Here is a 16,644-nt window from a genome sequence, read left to right as displayed (position 1 = left end):
TGCAACAGCTCCCCTCCCACTTCCTCCCCATAGTTACCTCTTCCCAGTGTCCATCCCTCCATACACTCCTGCCCCCTGAGCTGTCTCCCTGTGCATAAGCAGCCCTTCCTTCTCCCATGATTGTTCTCTCCAGGGTGTATGGCAGTGAATTTTGTTTTGTTTTTTATTTAAAACAGATTCACTGAAAAGGAAACACTGTGTAAGAGTGTAAATATTTTATTGATATGTATAGCCCTGTGGGTTCTAGAAGCCTACTTCCATCATCAGTGTATGAGAGTATCTGTTTCACTGTTTGCTTGTCAGCATTTTCATTTTTAATGTTAGCTTTTTTAGGTACTTAGTCTATTTATATTTCTCACTCTTGGGTGAACTGAAACATCTTTTTTTATTTTTTTGAACAAAGTAATAAAAAGACATTATCTTCTTACTTAAGGACCCTAGTAGCACAGGTTGTACTCAACTACTAACCTAATAGCTGGCACTTTGAGACCATAAGCAGCACTGCAGAAGAAAGGCCTGGAGATCTGCTCCTATAAAGATCACAGCCAAGAAAACCCTGGGAAGTGGTTGTACCCTCTACACATGCCATGAGTCACAAACAACTTGGCAGGAATGGGTTTAGGTTTAAAATCCTCTTGCTTATCATATTTGCAGTAAATTATTTGCTTTTGAAACTTATATATCCTTTTTACTTTGTCCATAATTTTTATGTAAATAATTTATTATTATTATATAGTCAAGTTTGTTGTTATGTTTCTCTGTGAAAGAACAAACAATGAAGATAATCCATACGGAATGACCAGAAATAAAACCTGAGCCTCTTATGGAGACAGCCAGATTCACAGCACAAAGCAATCTGGAGACACAATGTGTACAGGGGCAGGCTGCTATAAGCTGCTTTCCACACTAGCTTGTGGCTATGACTCATCACGAGAGAAGCGGGAGTTCCTTGGAGATTATCACTGCCAAAAACACAGATGAAAAAAATTCCAGGACTGCCCAAATCTGTGGGCTGATTATACCTGTAACAGAAGTTACTGCTTCTACACTGCATCTCTCTATAAAACAGGGTATCGCTACAAAGCACACATGATCTATCTCCACACTTAGCAAACTGCACTCTAAAAAGATTCTCTGATAAAATGTAGAACCAAAATTGACAAAGTCAAGCATGTATTTAAATTTTATGTTTTTTTTTTAAATGATAAAATTGTAGTGGAAAGTTAAAATTTCCAAAGAAGAAAATTACTCACTTCCTTTCACCCAGATGCACTTCTATAAACATTTCAGTCAATTAACTTTCCGTCTTTTTTTCTAGACATGTTAGCAGTTGAATTCATCCTGTCTAAATACATAAATATAGATCCTTCACTTTTCACTTAATGTGAAATAGAAGTATTTTCCTTTACTGTTCAAAAATATTCACAAAACATTTTATGTAATAATATTGTATACATAATTATTCTGTAAAAGCATATTTAGCTTTTCTACATTTTTGTCACTGCTACTGGTAATTCCATAATGAGCATCTTTATGCTTTTTACATGTTTATTGGTATTCCTTAGGTTAATTTCAAGAAGTGAATTTATTCGGCCTTCAAAGAAAACTTTTCTGGTTTCTTTATGCTTAATTTTTGCTGGCTGCTTCCTTTTCTGGTTTAGGCTTAAGGGCTTCAGGCTGATGAGTTATTACTAGCCTCAGACTTCTCGGAAGGATGGCAAGAGAAGGGTGAGAATAGCAGTGGCCCAGAGGATGGGATTCAGATGAACAGTTATGTGTAGAAATGTGGAAGTGTTGAGACAGAGATTAAATTGTTGTCTGAACATTTGGCTGCTCAGGGTATGCAGAGATGGGAGCTTATTTAATAACCTCCCAAAGCTTCCAGTGATTTAGCTCAACATATGGACTCTTCAGAAGCAACAAGAATTGTGCTGCAGATAGATACAACCCTCCCTGCAAATGAGCCTGTGGACCTTTCTGGCAAGATGAATCAGTGCTTGCAGTGCCAAGCCTGCCGGGCTAGTGCTGATGTATTGGAAATCCCACATCCCTCTGGGCATCTGTGGGCAGATGCACAGGATGGATGGCCAGCTGCAGATCATGCATCTCTACTCATGGAGTAAAATCATCTTTCAGGAGTCACCAAAGAGGGCTGGGGGAAATTGATTTTATGCAGGAATTTACTTTGTGAATTACATTGACCACTGTGGGATTGTTATTGCTGTGAGGTGCCATTCAGTCAGCTCCTACTCATAGTGACCCTACGTACAACAGAACAAAACGCTCCCTGGTCCTGCGCTATCCTTTGCTGAGCTTGAGCACATTGTCACAGCCGATGTGTCAATTCATCTCATTGAGGGGCTTCCCCTTTCACACTGACCCTCTGCTTTACCAAACATGGTATCCTTCTCCAGGGACTGATCTTTTCTGACCACATGACCAAAGTGGGTGAGATGAAGTCTGACCATTTTTACTTGTAAGGAGCCTTCTGGCTGTACTTCTTCTAAGGCAGACTTGTTCATTCTTCTGGCAAAACATGGTATTTTCAGTATTCTTCCCCAACACCATGATTCAGACTCATCAATTCTTCTTCAGTTGTTCTTATTCATTGTCCATCTATCACATGCATGTGAGGTGATTGAAAATGTCTGGCTTGGGTTAGGCACATCTTAGTCACATCTTTGCTCTTTAACACTTCAAAGAGGTCTTTTGCAGCAGATTTGTCCAGTGCAAAATGACATCTGATTTCCTGACTACGGTTTCCATGGATGTTAAATGCTGATCTAAGTAAAATGAAATCCCTGACAACTTCAAATTTTTCTCCATTTATTATATTGATGCTTATTGGTCCAGTTGTGAGAATTTTTTGTTTTCTGTATGTTGTGGTGTAATCCACACTGAAGACTGTGGCCTTTGATCTTCACCAGTAAGCTCTTCAACTCATCTTCAATTTTAGCAAGAAAGGTTGTGTCATCTGCATATCATAAGCTGTTAATAAGTCTTCCTGCAAGCCATACAGTCTAGCTTCTTGGCTTAGTTGCTCAGCATACAGATTGAATAAGGATGGTGAAAGGATGCAATGCTGATGCACACCTTTCCTGATTTTAAACCACTCAGTGTCTCATTATCCTGTTGAAACAACAGCATCTTTTTCTTTGTACAGGTTTGTCATGAGCACTATTAAGTGTTCTGGAATTTCCATTCTTGGAAATGTTATCCATAATTTGTTATGATCCACATGGTCAAATGCCTTTGCATAGTCAATAAAACACAGGTAAACATCTTTCTGGTATTCTTTGCTTTCACTCAAGATTAGTAGCAGAAATTGAAAATTATCTTTTTCACATTCCTGCTTGGTTTGGAAGGAAGTTTTCTTTATTCTCATATGTGCAGCTTTTCTCAAATTTCACCCAGAATCTGAATCAACCATGCAGCTTATTGAAATGCATATTCTTGGGCCATGCCCCTAGATAGTGATTCAGTAGATAGGCATTGCAGCCCAGGAATCTGCCATTTGCAGGTCACTCTCATGCATTTAGTTGTTTGACTAGAGGTAGAGAAACACTGACATGGGTACCCCGTTGTGGAAAGAATTGCTCCCTAGTTGTTTAGGGTGCTGTCAACAGACAGCCTTCAGCTCTTAGCCCCACCAGGGTTTGCCTCAGCTACAGAAAGCTGCCTGGCCCACTCCAGTGACTGATGCTGGCAAGACTTCAAAGGCCCTGCCAATTCAAACCAACATAGGTCAGTTCTGATGGGCCATTAGTTCCCCAGTGCCCCATAGGCTCAGCTGAAGTTGTGGGCCCTGCATTGCAGCTCCACTTCTCTCTTTAATGCAACCCCAGCTATCTACCTTCCCTACTTCCCAACCACCAGCAAGATGCCCTCTGCCATGTTGCACATCTTCCCCTTTACCTCTGCAACCTTCCCATTTTTCACTACCTAAGGTTTAACTGTGGTTCATTCACTTGTACTTCCATGAACCATTTTGAGATTCCATTTTATTCAGATTTTTCCCTGTTTAAAAATATTAAAGTCTGGAAGAAATATGGAGCACACATGAGATTTGTTCCAAGATTTCCTTCCCTCTAGAGGGGTCATGGTTTGTAAATCTTTCCCTATCTCTCCATCTGAATTTGTGATATGATGCACAGACTGAACTCTTGTAGGGTTTATTTGAGTCTATTTGTTAATTCTTTCCTTTGCTCCATCCATTCACCCTATGCACCCACCCCACCCACCATCCATCATGTGGAATGAAGACTAGAGCAATGATTAAGAGCAGAGACTTCAGCATCAGACTAACCTGAGCTCAAGTCCACACTATGACATGTATAGGAAGTGTGACCTAGGACACATTATTTAAGTCCCATTTTCTACATCTCCAAAAAAGATGACAAGAGAACACAGTTCATGGAATTAACATAGAAAATGCAAAATAGTTTTATTCTGCCAAATCCACAGTAAGAACTCAATAATAATTGAGCTAATACTTATATAGCATTTATTCTATATCTGGCACTATTTAGATTTAATTCTCACATGGCCCTATTCAGTAAATACTATTATTAACCCCATACTACCAATGAGGAAACTGAGGCATGGAGAATTTCAAGCCCAATTGTCTATAACTATAAGCTTTCTTAAAGAAAATATGTTGAGAATTATGCTCATTATTAAATATTATTGTTATTTTTAGGTGCTGTCAAATTGATTCCAACTCATAGAGACCCTGTGTACAAGAGAATGAAACCCTGCCTGATCCTGCACCATCCTCACAATCATTGCCATGTTTGAGCCCATCACCACAGCCACTGTGTCAATCTCTCTCGACAGTCTTCTTTTTTGCTGCCCTCTACTTTACTAAGCATGATGTCCTTCACCAGGATTGGTCCTTCCTGATAGCCATGAGACATGTTTTAAATAATTAACATTAATTATTATAGCATCACCATCACTATTATTAATATGTGGAAAGCAATTACATTTTTCTCTTATCAAACCTCTTTCAGTGCTCCCAGAAATATTCCTGATTTGGAAGGTCAATGACTGAGATCTAACAAAGCAATGTCCATTTTTCAGAGAAGCATTTCTACAACTGGGCGTAGATGATGCTCAAACATGCTTCATTCATGTTACTCAGATTATTATAATTTTCCTTTCTATTCAGGTAATATCATCATTCCAAGAATATATACAATGGAACATATGCATTCCAAGAACAGTCTATGTTCCCAAAGCTTTATTCTTTTTGACATATGTTCTTTTTGCAGGCTATCTGTGATTGGTCTCCCATCCAACATCTAAACATTCCTGGAATATTAATGATGGATGAGAGTCCCAGCAATGCTTATAACAGAAACAGACTTTAGGAACCTTTCCCTTGTTGCTTGGTTTATATTTTCATTCTCTTACTCCATGTTCTTATTTACATCAGGCCTGGAAAAAAAGGGGAAAAGCCAAATTCTGCAGCAAAACTTTGGAAATGAGATAAATTCCAGCTGCTTTAGCAAAAGGAAGCAGCTGTAGTTGCATAAAGTAAATGATAAAAACTAGATTACCCTCCCATGCAGAAGACCAAAAGAGCTTCAAGATGTTTGGGACAAAATGGAATTATTCCTTTGATTTTAATTTCAGTTTAGTTTAAAGCATCCTCTGAAGTGCAGATATTTTGACTTTAATTATCTTCCCACAGAACCAGGATACAATCATTTTTAAAATTATATGGAGAGAAGATGAAGGCACTGGATCATTTTCTTCTATAGTGAAAAAAGGGTTTTTGTACCTCATCACTAAGTAATGGTATCATTATCATCATCCTCAACATCATTACAATTAACAGCTACCATTTAGTTACTGTGTGCTAGTCACTGGGCTGCACCGATTATATTCTCTCAATGTATACTTGTGTGATTTCAGGCCAGCATCTCTACTATCTGACCCAACATTTCTCAGGGCAATTCTCTGCTCTCCTTTTATTGACCCTCAGGTATAATCAGCAGTTAATTTTTAATTTTTTAGTTCACTCATTGGAGCATTAAGTTATTCATCTATTTACTAAAAGTTTGTGGAGCATCTAATATGAACCAGGCATTCTATGTTAGTTGCTCACAATGTAGCAGTGGAAACACCCTTCCTCACAAGGAATCACAGTGCAATGAGAGTCCTGCTTTAATGTGGTTCTCTCAGAGAAGAGGAAGTGGTCAGTGCTGCTTAGGAGAAGGTTTCCCAAGGGTCAGGGAAGGTCCCTTGGGAGAAGAGAAGGAGAAGATACTGAATCTATCTTGAATGAGCAGATGCTTTCTAACTTTTACTTAGAGCTTACTTCTCCTGCTGTGCTCCATAGACTTTGAGCCCTACTCAAACATATGTTGTTGTTGTTGTTGTTAGGTGCTGTTGAGTCCTTTCCGACTCATAGCGACCCTATGCACAGCAGAACGAAACACCACCTAGTCCCACACCATCTCCATAATCCTTGCTATATTTGAGCCCATCGTTGCAGCCACTGTTTCAATCCATCTCATTGAGGGCCCTCCCTTCTTTTGTTAACCCTCCACCTTACCAAGCATGACATCCTTCTCCAGGGAATGGTGCCTTCTGACAACATGACCAAAGTAAGTGATGCAAAGTCTGGTCATTCTCGCTTCCAAGGAGCATTCCGGCTGCACTTCCTCCAGGACAGATCTATTAGTTCTTTTAGCAGTCCACAGTACTTTCAGCATTCTTACCAGCACCACAACTCAAAAGCATCAATTCTTCTTTGGTTTTCCTTATTCATTGTCCAGCTCTCACATGCATATGAAGTGATTGAAAATACCATGGCAGTGTCAGATATGCCATGTTTGTGTCAGGCATGTTTGTGTCAAACATATATAAATATATAGAGAGAGAGAGAGAAGGAGAGAGAGAAGGAGAGAGAGAGAGAGAGATGTACTAGAAGGGGGAGGGAATATAATCTGTGTAGCCTAGATTAAGTAACTGGTAGTTGTTAATTGTAATGATGTTGATTACAATGTTGATGATTCTAGTACTTAGTGATGAGGTATATAAAACATTTCTTCACTTTAGATAAAAAATTATCCAGTGCCTTCATCTTCTCTTATCTCTACATACTTTTAAAGAACACTTTTTGAGATATCTGACCAGCCATGCCCACAAAGGTAGATCACATTTGTATAACATGACCCTACTTCCTCACCATAGTTGATTGGACCAAGGGTAAATCCCTAACCTTAGCTGTACCTACCAGATTCTCTCTCTTTTAAGGCTCTAAATTAACAGACATAGAGGCTATTGTTGGGGAGTAGTGAGCTCTGGAGGCAAATAAATGATTACTTACTTTCTCACCTCCCTGAATAAATTGCTAGTGTTCAGACGGAACTTGGGTTATTGTAGCTGGATCCAAATGAATTGATCACAGGGTTCTGTGATATCAAATTATCTTTGGAGGGTAGTGGTGAAATTGGAAGCTATTTTATATGAAGTGGTAAAACAAGACCCACTGAGGAAATGAACTTTCAGGTGGGACCTGAAAAATGAGAACGAACTGGCCACATAAGGACTGAGGTCAAGAAAAGTCCAGAGAGACACAGCCAGAGCACAATCCTGAAGGCAGGGGTGTAGTGACTGAGGAAGGTGTGGTGGGAGGTAAGGCAGGAAGGAAATGTCTGCCAGATGATGATGGGATCTATAGACACTTGGTATTTTTTCTAGACACAATCAGAAGACATTCAAAAGTTCTACAGAGAGCAGTGACACTATCTCATTTAAGTAGTATTAAATTAATCCACTTCAAGCCCTCAGCAAATGATTTAGCAGTAGACATTTTTAGTACTTGATGTAGGCCAGCAGGACCAAGCTATTATGCTGCATGTGTCTGTTGACTTTAAGTGACCCAATCTAGACCATTTTTGTCCTGCCCATCTATTAAGAAGCCCTAGTGGCTCAGTGCCTAAGGCATTTGACTGCTAACCAGAAGGCTGGTGGTTCAAACCCACAGCTGCTCCCCAGAAGGAAGATGGGGCAATCTACTTCTATGAGATTTACTGCCTTGGAAGCCCAATAGAAGTTGCTATGAGTTGGAATCGACTTGATGGCAGTGAGTTTGTGGTTTGTTTGTTTTTTAGTCCAGCTATTACCCAAAATTCAGTGGCATAGAAAGTTAATGACAACTCTAACAGTTAGATTTATACATCACTTTTTTTATGTGCTAGGATGTGAATATTTTTAATATCATTTATTTAATCCTCATATATTAGGACAATAGAATATTAATGAATAATTGGACATTATTATCCCCAAGTCAAGAGAAGCTCTATACTCTGCCCCAGTATGCAGACAATAAGTGGTAGAGCTGGGTTTCAAATTCAAATCAGTCTGACTGAAGCCAGAACATTTAACCACTCTTTTTTCCTGCCTTTTGTTGGAGGTGTGAGTCTACTGAGTGACACTTTGGAAGAAAGGCCTGCAATCTACTTCTGAAAAATCAGCCACTGAAAATCGAAGTCATTGAAAATGGAGCACAGATCTACTCTGACACACATGGGATCAACATGAGTTGGAGTTTTCTGTGTTGTGTATGTGTGTGTGTGTATGAATGTCAGAGGAGGAGATATAATGTGTAGCATTTACCAAATCTGTTTAGCCACAGAAATCTTTTCTCAGGGTTTCAACTGAAATTTATAGAACTAAAACTGCTGTCCCATCTCTGTCCTAATTCTCAGGTGCTTAAACTGCTGCTATCAGACTTGCTCCACATAAATAAATCTCCAAGTGAAACACTGTGAGTCCTCATTCTTGGTATTCTTAATCTGTTTCTTAGCCTTCTTTTATTTTTCAGCCTTTTTCTTCTGCAAATATTATTTTTTCTTTTTAATGTCAGAACATGACAAAAATGTAACTGAATATAGAAACAGAAAAATATATAGTCTGTGTAGTATAATTTCAGAAGCACTAAAAAGACAGCTCTTCTTAAATGTGTCTATTATTTCCCCTTAGTGCATTATATGATCTGAATTATGCACTTAGAGATTCATTTATGCAGATTAATAAGTGTTGCCTAAAAAAAAACTACCAGCCATTGATAGTGTCTAGTGAATTAGATGCTATAATTCTCTAATTATTTTTCTCCTGAAAGGCTTTGTAGATAGGTCTTTGAGAAGGTTGGAATTTTGAGGAGGGCTGCTGAAAGCCATTGCAGTCCCTTTGTAAAACTCCTCCAGTCCAGTCCCCTTCTTGAAGCCCCTACTGTTTCTTGTTGAGGTATTCCTGATTTCTTAAAGTACATTGTTTTGATTCTGGAATCCCCCACAGCTTGTGGCAGAGGCCTGCAAACTCTCCCACATCATGAGTGTTGAGCAAGGTGGATAAATCAGTATGTAAATTCACACAGCATTTTGGTTTTTTTGATCAGCTTGAATGGTAAAAAAGTAAAACCAGTTTGTGTCAGGGAGCTCTGGTGGTGTACTGCCTAAGGCATTTAACTGCTAACCAGAAGGTTGGCTGCTCAAACCCACCAGCCACTCTTTGGAAGGAAGATTGGGCAATCTACTTCTGTACTGGGATACTGCCTCAGAAACCCATGAGTCGGATCTGATTCCATAGCAGTGAGTTTGGTTTAGGTCAATGCAATCTGCTTTCATGGGAACCTTGAAAGTGGTTGGAATCATGGTTAAAAAGAATTGAACACTGTTATCTCCTTCTAGGAGTCTTAGGAGGCTGTAGGTGGCACAGAACTACAGTGGATACTTGGCTCCATGTGAGCTTCTGGCTCCATTCTGCTTAGATCAGGAGGAAGGAGGTAAAGAGAAAAGGGAGAAAGAGAGCAAATAGGAAAGAATGTAAAGCAGGGTAAGAGAGGGAGGAATTAATTATCCTAGCTCCTAGAGTCATTGGGTCTCATAACTGGAAGGGACTTGTACATTGAATTTAATTCCTGTCTTTTAGAGATGAACCAAACACATCAGAGAGAGTGAATGACCTTCTCATAGACACTCATAAGAGTTTGGACCAGAGTGCAGACCCAGTTTTCTGGTCCACTAGACCGTACTGCCAATAGCCTATAGTTGGGTGATGAGTCCTGGGTGGGGCAAGGAGAAAATATGGGCAGACTGGACCTCTATTCTCTGTCCCCATTGTCTCCTTCAGCTCTTCCTTCTTTCACATATTTACTATCTTTTTTCCCTATTTGTCGTGAAAGCTGTCCCTTCTCCTTTCAACCCCTTCTTTTGCTTTTCTTTCCTTCTCACCTTTTCTCTTAACCTTTTTCTTTTTTTACACTCCTTTCTCTTCCTACAATTTAGCTGTTAGCTCTTGTCTATAATATACCTTGACTCTTTCTCCTCACAATTGTCAATGTCTACAACTTCAACCAGTTTCTTTCTTGTTCCTTGGTCCCATTTGAAGCAGTAGCAAATGGCCACAGAGCTGGACCCTGTGTAATTCCAGGAGCATCACTCGCAAAAACCTCTACATGATCAATGTAGTCCTACGATCTCATCCCAAACCAAGCTTTGGAAAACCAAGAGCTTGTTTGATATGCCAGAAAATGGAAACACAGAAAATTAACAAACTTCCAATAGTTATGACAACTCCCTCTAAGGGGGTAGTGGTTGTTAGATCAGTCTGCGGAAGAGTTTACTGAGTTTGGTTGAATGAAAGTGAGCTGGGCCAGAGTTTTGCTGTCTTATTTGTGGATTGTTGAATGGCTTTGCACAGTACATAGAGAAGAGTTTGGAGTTGCAGTAAGGAGGGGGCAAGAAAAAGAGGAGGTTGGGCAAGAAAAAAGAAGGCAGAAAGATAGAGTGAAGCTGGTCTCCAGTGGAAATTTCCCAAGATGGAGCAACCAAAAGACATTCTAAGAACAGGGATCCATGAAAGCTGTGATGTAATACCCTCCTCTGACTCCGCCCAAAATCTAAAGCTCAGTGTATTACAATCTCACGTGCTTTGGGGATAGGATTGATTGGTTGGAAATTTTGGATTAGGCTAAATTTGAGGTGGGGAAGTTCAGTGCTGAGCAGACAGAGCAAGCACATGAGGAGAAGGAGTCTGAGAGCAGAAATGACCATGAAAATGAGGTTGGGTGGGAATTTATAGGAAACCTTGACGGGGAGGGAAAATGTTTTGGATTTGCTTTGGGCATGGAACAAGGGTTTGAGCTGATTTTATCTAGATCTTAAGAGTCCAGGATACCTTGGCCAACATCTGGTTTATACATATATGATTAGAAAACTGATGGGTTTCCCTGGGCCCAAATTATAACCACACAACATCTGCTTCTCATAAGCTGCTCGAGAAGAAGGTCAAAGAAGCTTTTATCCAAGGACAATGGCGTGTTTACTTTTTATGTAGAGAGAAGGTCTTTGGAAAGAATCAAATGGATAAACTTGTTAATATAGCAAATGTGAAAGACCTGAGAAGAGCCTCTCAACTTGAGAGTTCACTGCCAGCTGGCACATTGCTGTGGCCTGCAGGCTCAGAAAAGGGCTGGCCTCGTGGGAAGATGAGAGACCATTTCCACTCATAACTGAGTAGGATGCCAAGTAGGAAAAGTGCTGACTTCCACAATAGGAAGACACTTTTCCTAATGAAATAAAATAGGATCCCCCCACCACCACATCATCATCATCTCCCTGATTAAAATAAAACAACAGTTAGAAGCTAACTTTGGCTAGGTTTCTGGCAAGCAGGACTCAGTGGTCCTCAATTTTTCTGAATTCAGAGCAGTGAGAGAAGTTTCATTGAAGAGGGCATCTTCCAACAAAAATGCCTGCCTTTATGGAGCATTTATGTACCAGATACTGTCCTAAATAAGTGTATCACAAGCATCACTTAATTAAATTTGATTCTCCCTACAGACATTATTTGTGACTGGTAGGAGTATGTGCTTGGTACACTTGAGAAAATACTGACTTTTTGCAAATGACTGAAACTAATCTCTCACCATTACTGTTGATTGATTAAGTATGAGTTTATTGAAGTGTCCCAGCTCAAAAAAATGCATCAAATACTACACATTTTTTGTTGTTTTAAAATATGGTCTGCTTTATTGATAACTCCTCAGATCTTTGAAATAGATTCAAGGAAGAATGGATAGAAACAAAACAAACAAACGTATACTGTGGCAAACCCAGGCAACTTGGGCTTTGTAACCTCAAATAAGTTAATAACATTTCTTAGACTCAAATTTATTTGAAAAATAAAGGTTTTGGAATCATAACTTTTCTGGCCCCTCCAGCTGAAAATCTATGATTTTATGTTTTGAAGGCCCGGGAGCTATCACTGTCTCCTCCGTGTTGATTTCCCTAATTCCTGGCACTGTCACTTATAAATAACAGATTGAGTGTTGATTGAATCACTCAACTGAGGACCAGGACACCTGATGTCCCTGAAACTAGCCCAGCAGCTGTTTCTTTCTGTTCCTCTTTCTTCTGAGTTAGGAATGGAAACTGTCTCCACTTTTTCCAATTGATAATAAATGGCATACATTTGGTCCCACCAATTCCATAGGAATTTATATGGCACATGTAACAATTTTGTCTCCCTATCTCTCTATAGAGTTCTGGTGGTACAACCATTAGGCTTCTAACCAAAAGATCTGCTGTTTGAACTCACCAGTGGCTCTGTGAGAGAAAAGATCTGATGACCTGTTTCCATAAAGATTACAATGTAGAAAGCCCTATAGGGCAATTCTACTCTGTCACATGGGGTCACAATGAGTTGCAATCAGCTGTATGGCAGCAAACAGTAACAACAACAGTCTATTTATCTATCCATACAAAAATGCAACAACAGCAACAAATGCCTAAGAGGTTACAAACAACTGAAAGCAGTGATTTTTTCTGGGATTGAGGAAGCAAATTTGGATTAGAGGTCATGGTCAAAGGGAGCTTCTTTTCTATAATACATATATTTTACAAGAGGAGTGTAGACTTTTCTTTAATAATTTGAAACAATAAAACTATAATGTAATTTTTGTTTGTACAATGATGCCACCTTTAGATGGAAATCACATTATTATCTCTCTGGGAAGAGGCCAGAAGAAGTCAATCACCTACATGAAGAGATCTGCTTGGTGTTTGTGTAGTGGGAAGTGGTGTGGGTATGATAAGGAGCAATGATATATGTATATATTACTGTGCTTTGGGGACTTGAGTACCAGCCTCATGTTTTGCGTTGTTTCTTGCTTTGTCCTTGGAGGAATTTGGTGCAGGGAATTTTGGAATGTGAGCCTTGGCAGGACTCCCTAGCAGCTCATTGTTGTCTCTGCACTGTCAATTCAGGAACATTTCACCCTACTCTCCTCCTTCTGAGAGTTTTGACAACTGTCTCCTAACTCTGTACAGCAAACCTCCAAATGTTAACCAATACTGTAGAAAACCAAAGCAAACCAAACTCACTGCCGTCGAGTCATTTCCAACTCATAGCGCCCCCTTCTTGGTTTTCTGAGGCGGTAGCTCTATGGAAGTAGATTGTCCAACCTTCCTTCTGAGGAGTGGCTGGTGGGTTTGAACCTCCAGCCTCTGGTTAGCAGTCATATGCCTTAGGCATGATGCCACCAGAGCTCCCACTGTAGAAACAGAACCCTAAACAATACCAATAATATGAACTCTTCAAATCCAAGGTACTTGGATTTTAAGGGATGCTGCTTTGAGGAAAGAAGCTGAGAATGTGCCTTTCTTGAGAGAAAATTAAGATGATTTGGTACAGGTGAATTTGAAGACAGGCATCTGAAGACTAAGGTATACCTGACCCAAGTCATGGTATTTTCAATCACCTCAAATTCCTGTAAAAACTGGATAAGTAAGGAAGACCAAAGAAGAACAGATCCATTTGAATTATAGTGTCAGTGAAGAATATTACATACCATGGACTGCCAGAAGAATGAACAAATTAGTCTTGGAAGAAGTACAGCCAGGAAGCTCCTTAGAAGCAAAGATGGTGAGACTTTGTCTCACTTATTTTGGATACATTATCAGGAGGGATAAATCCCCTGGAGAGGAACTTCATGCTTGGTAAAGCAGAGGGTGGGCAAACATGAGGAAGACCCTCAATAAGATGAATTGCCATAGGGTTACAATAGTGGACCCAAACATACCTACTACTGTGAGGATGGCCCAGGACCGGGCAATGTTGACTCTGTTATACGTTGAGTTGCTATGAGTCAGAACTGACTTGATGGCAAATAACAGTTCCCGTGGAATGTGTGCATGTGTGTGTGTTGAATGTTGAAAGTACACTATATTACAATTACTATTAGGTTTTATAGTAATTAATTACTAAAGATTTTTTTTTTTTAATCTCTATATTCATTATTCCATTTTATCCTTACAACCATCTTATGGGTTAGTATTCTCAATTTTAAGAGGAGGAATCTAGGATTTAGAGAAATTAAATGATTTACCAAAGGATATTCAGCATGAAAGTGACAAAACTAGACTTCTAGCCTCACTCCCCTCAGAATGGCCTCCTGATTCTGAGCTCTGCTGCAGGTAGAGCAATCAGAGGCCATGCATCCTGTCTGTACATGATTGGTCAATGGGACATGGTCATAAGATATTATTGTTATTATAAATCATTACAATCATTGGAGCTTCAGAAAGCACTGACAGACAACCCTCAGGACTTTGATGAGGTCCTGTGACATGGTTCCTCAAAGCCTCCTTTGCCCCAGCCTCACCTCTCCTCTTTGCTTTAGGTACCTTTAATGAGCACACATTTCATCCTCTGATTGCTACCACCAGAGAACTGCTGTTGAGTCTCTCAATTAATTTGGAGTCCCTGACAAAGATTGAGGGCTTTGGCCTTAGCTGTTCCAGGAGGCAGTGGTGTGCATCTGAGTAAACTTGGCTTAGTCATGGAAAGTCGTGGTTGGCAGTTTGTCAGTAACATAACATCAAATAAATAAATGAGTCCTGGAAAACAGCTCATTCTAAAGCCAGATACTTTTATTGCTGAGCTCTGATTTCATTGTGATTAAAGAGAATATGTCCCCCCCCCCCTTTGGAGATCAGAAGAACAGCTTCTCAAACCCTCTTACTTCTAGCACCACCTTGCCATTGATCTCAGGATGGTTTCATTTCACAGTACTCCTTGGGTTGAGAAACAACTGTCCTGAATGAATAATTGGGATCACTGTAATCTTTGTATCATCATAAGATCCAGTCTCCTTACACTAAGAGAGTGTAGGTTCAGTATAACATTGGTAATAATGTCCCTCAAATTGTTGTTGTAAGCTGCTGTCTACTCATGGTGACCCCATGCACAACAGAATGAAATGCTGCCTGGTCCTGCATCATCACATAATCCATTGTGGATCAGAGCATTGTGTCCCATAGGATTTTGATTTACTAGTTTTCAGAAGTAAATCACCAGGTCCTTCTTCCTAGTTCATCTTAGTCTGGAAGCTCTGCTGAAACCTAGTGGCATAGTGCCTAAGGCATTTGACTGCTAACCAGAAGGCTGGTGGTTCAAACTCACCAGCCATCCTTGGAAGGAAGGTTGAGCAATATACTTCCATAGTGGTGTTGTTGTTGTTGTTATGTGCTGTAGAGTCGGACCCAACTCATAGCAACCCCTCCTTGGGTTTCCGAGGCAATATCACTATGGAAGTAGATTGCCCCATCTTCCTTCCGAGGAGTGGCTGGTGGGTTTGAACCTCCAGCCTTCTGGTTAGCAGTCGAGTGCCTTAGCCACTATGCTACCAGAGCTCCCATAATGATACCACCTGGGAAACCCAAGGAGGGGTCACTATGAGTTGGATCCGACTCCATCGCGGTGAGTGAATGACATCTTAAATATAAAAAGTACATTGCTAGATTTTACTTTTTAAATCCAGTCTCACGATTTATGTATTTTAAATGCTAATTTTATTTTATTTTGTTATTTAGTTACATTTTATATTTAGTTGATGATCAACACTAATTTTCTCTCAGCACTTTGAAAATGGTATTTTTTAAAATTCTATTATTGGTGATGAGAAGTCCACTTCTTAATTTTTTGCACTGTATATTCTTTTCTCCCAAGACTGTTTGCAAAGCATTTATGAATTTTGTGTTCTGTATTTTAATTATACTCTATCTATTTAAGTTTTGTCATAGTCTTCTAGCTGTCCTTTTGTGTATGTTTTCCTCTTCCTTCATTATCAAAAATTATTTAGATTTAATAAGTTTTACAATTCCTTTGATCATCACTATTTCTTCAATATGGTAGATCTTCCTTCTTGCATTTATTAGTCTTCTCTCCACCACTACCCCTGGATTATATCTTTACATAATATTTTTTTAAAAGACCTGTGGATAGTAAACTTCCTAAGTCCTTCCATGTAAGAAACTTTGTCCTTTCTCTAAAACCTTAATTTAGCAGGCCATAATATTCATCATTCCAAATATAATTAATTTCCTCTTAAAACTCTGAAGATTTTTATCCACCCCCTTTTAGCATACAGTTTTGCAGATGAGAAGTCTGATGACAATGTGAGACATATTCAGCTCACTCTCTCTCTGCATGCATGTGGGTGTGTGTGTAGAATTTGCTGGGTCCATGCCATCTGAAGACTTATCTTTTTATTAACTCTAGGATATTTTTCTAGTACTTGTTTCATCATTTTCTGTTTTCTTTCTTTCTTCTTCTTCTTTTTTTTTT

The sequence above is a fragment of the Orycteropus afer genome, unplaced genomic scaffold (genome assembly GCF_000298275.1).
Source record: "Orycteropus afer afer isolate SDZICR_OR568_19922 unplaced genomic scaffold, OryAfe1.0 scaffold00131, whole genome shotgun sequence".
In the NCBI taxonomy this organism is placed as follows: domain Eukaryota; kingdom Metazoa; phylum Chordata; class Mammalia; order Tubulidentata; family Orycteropodidae; genus Orycteropus; species Orycteropus afer.
This window is presented reverse-complemented; position numbering follows the sequence as displayed.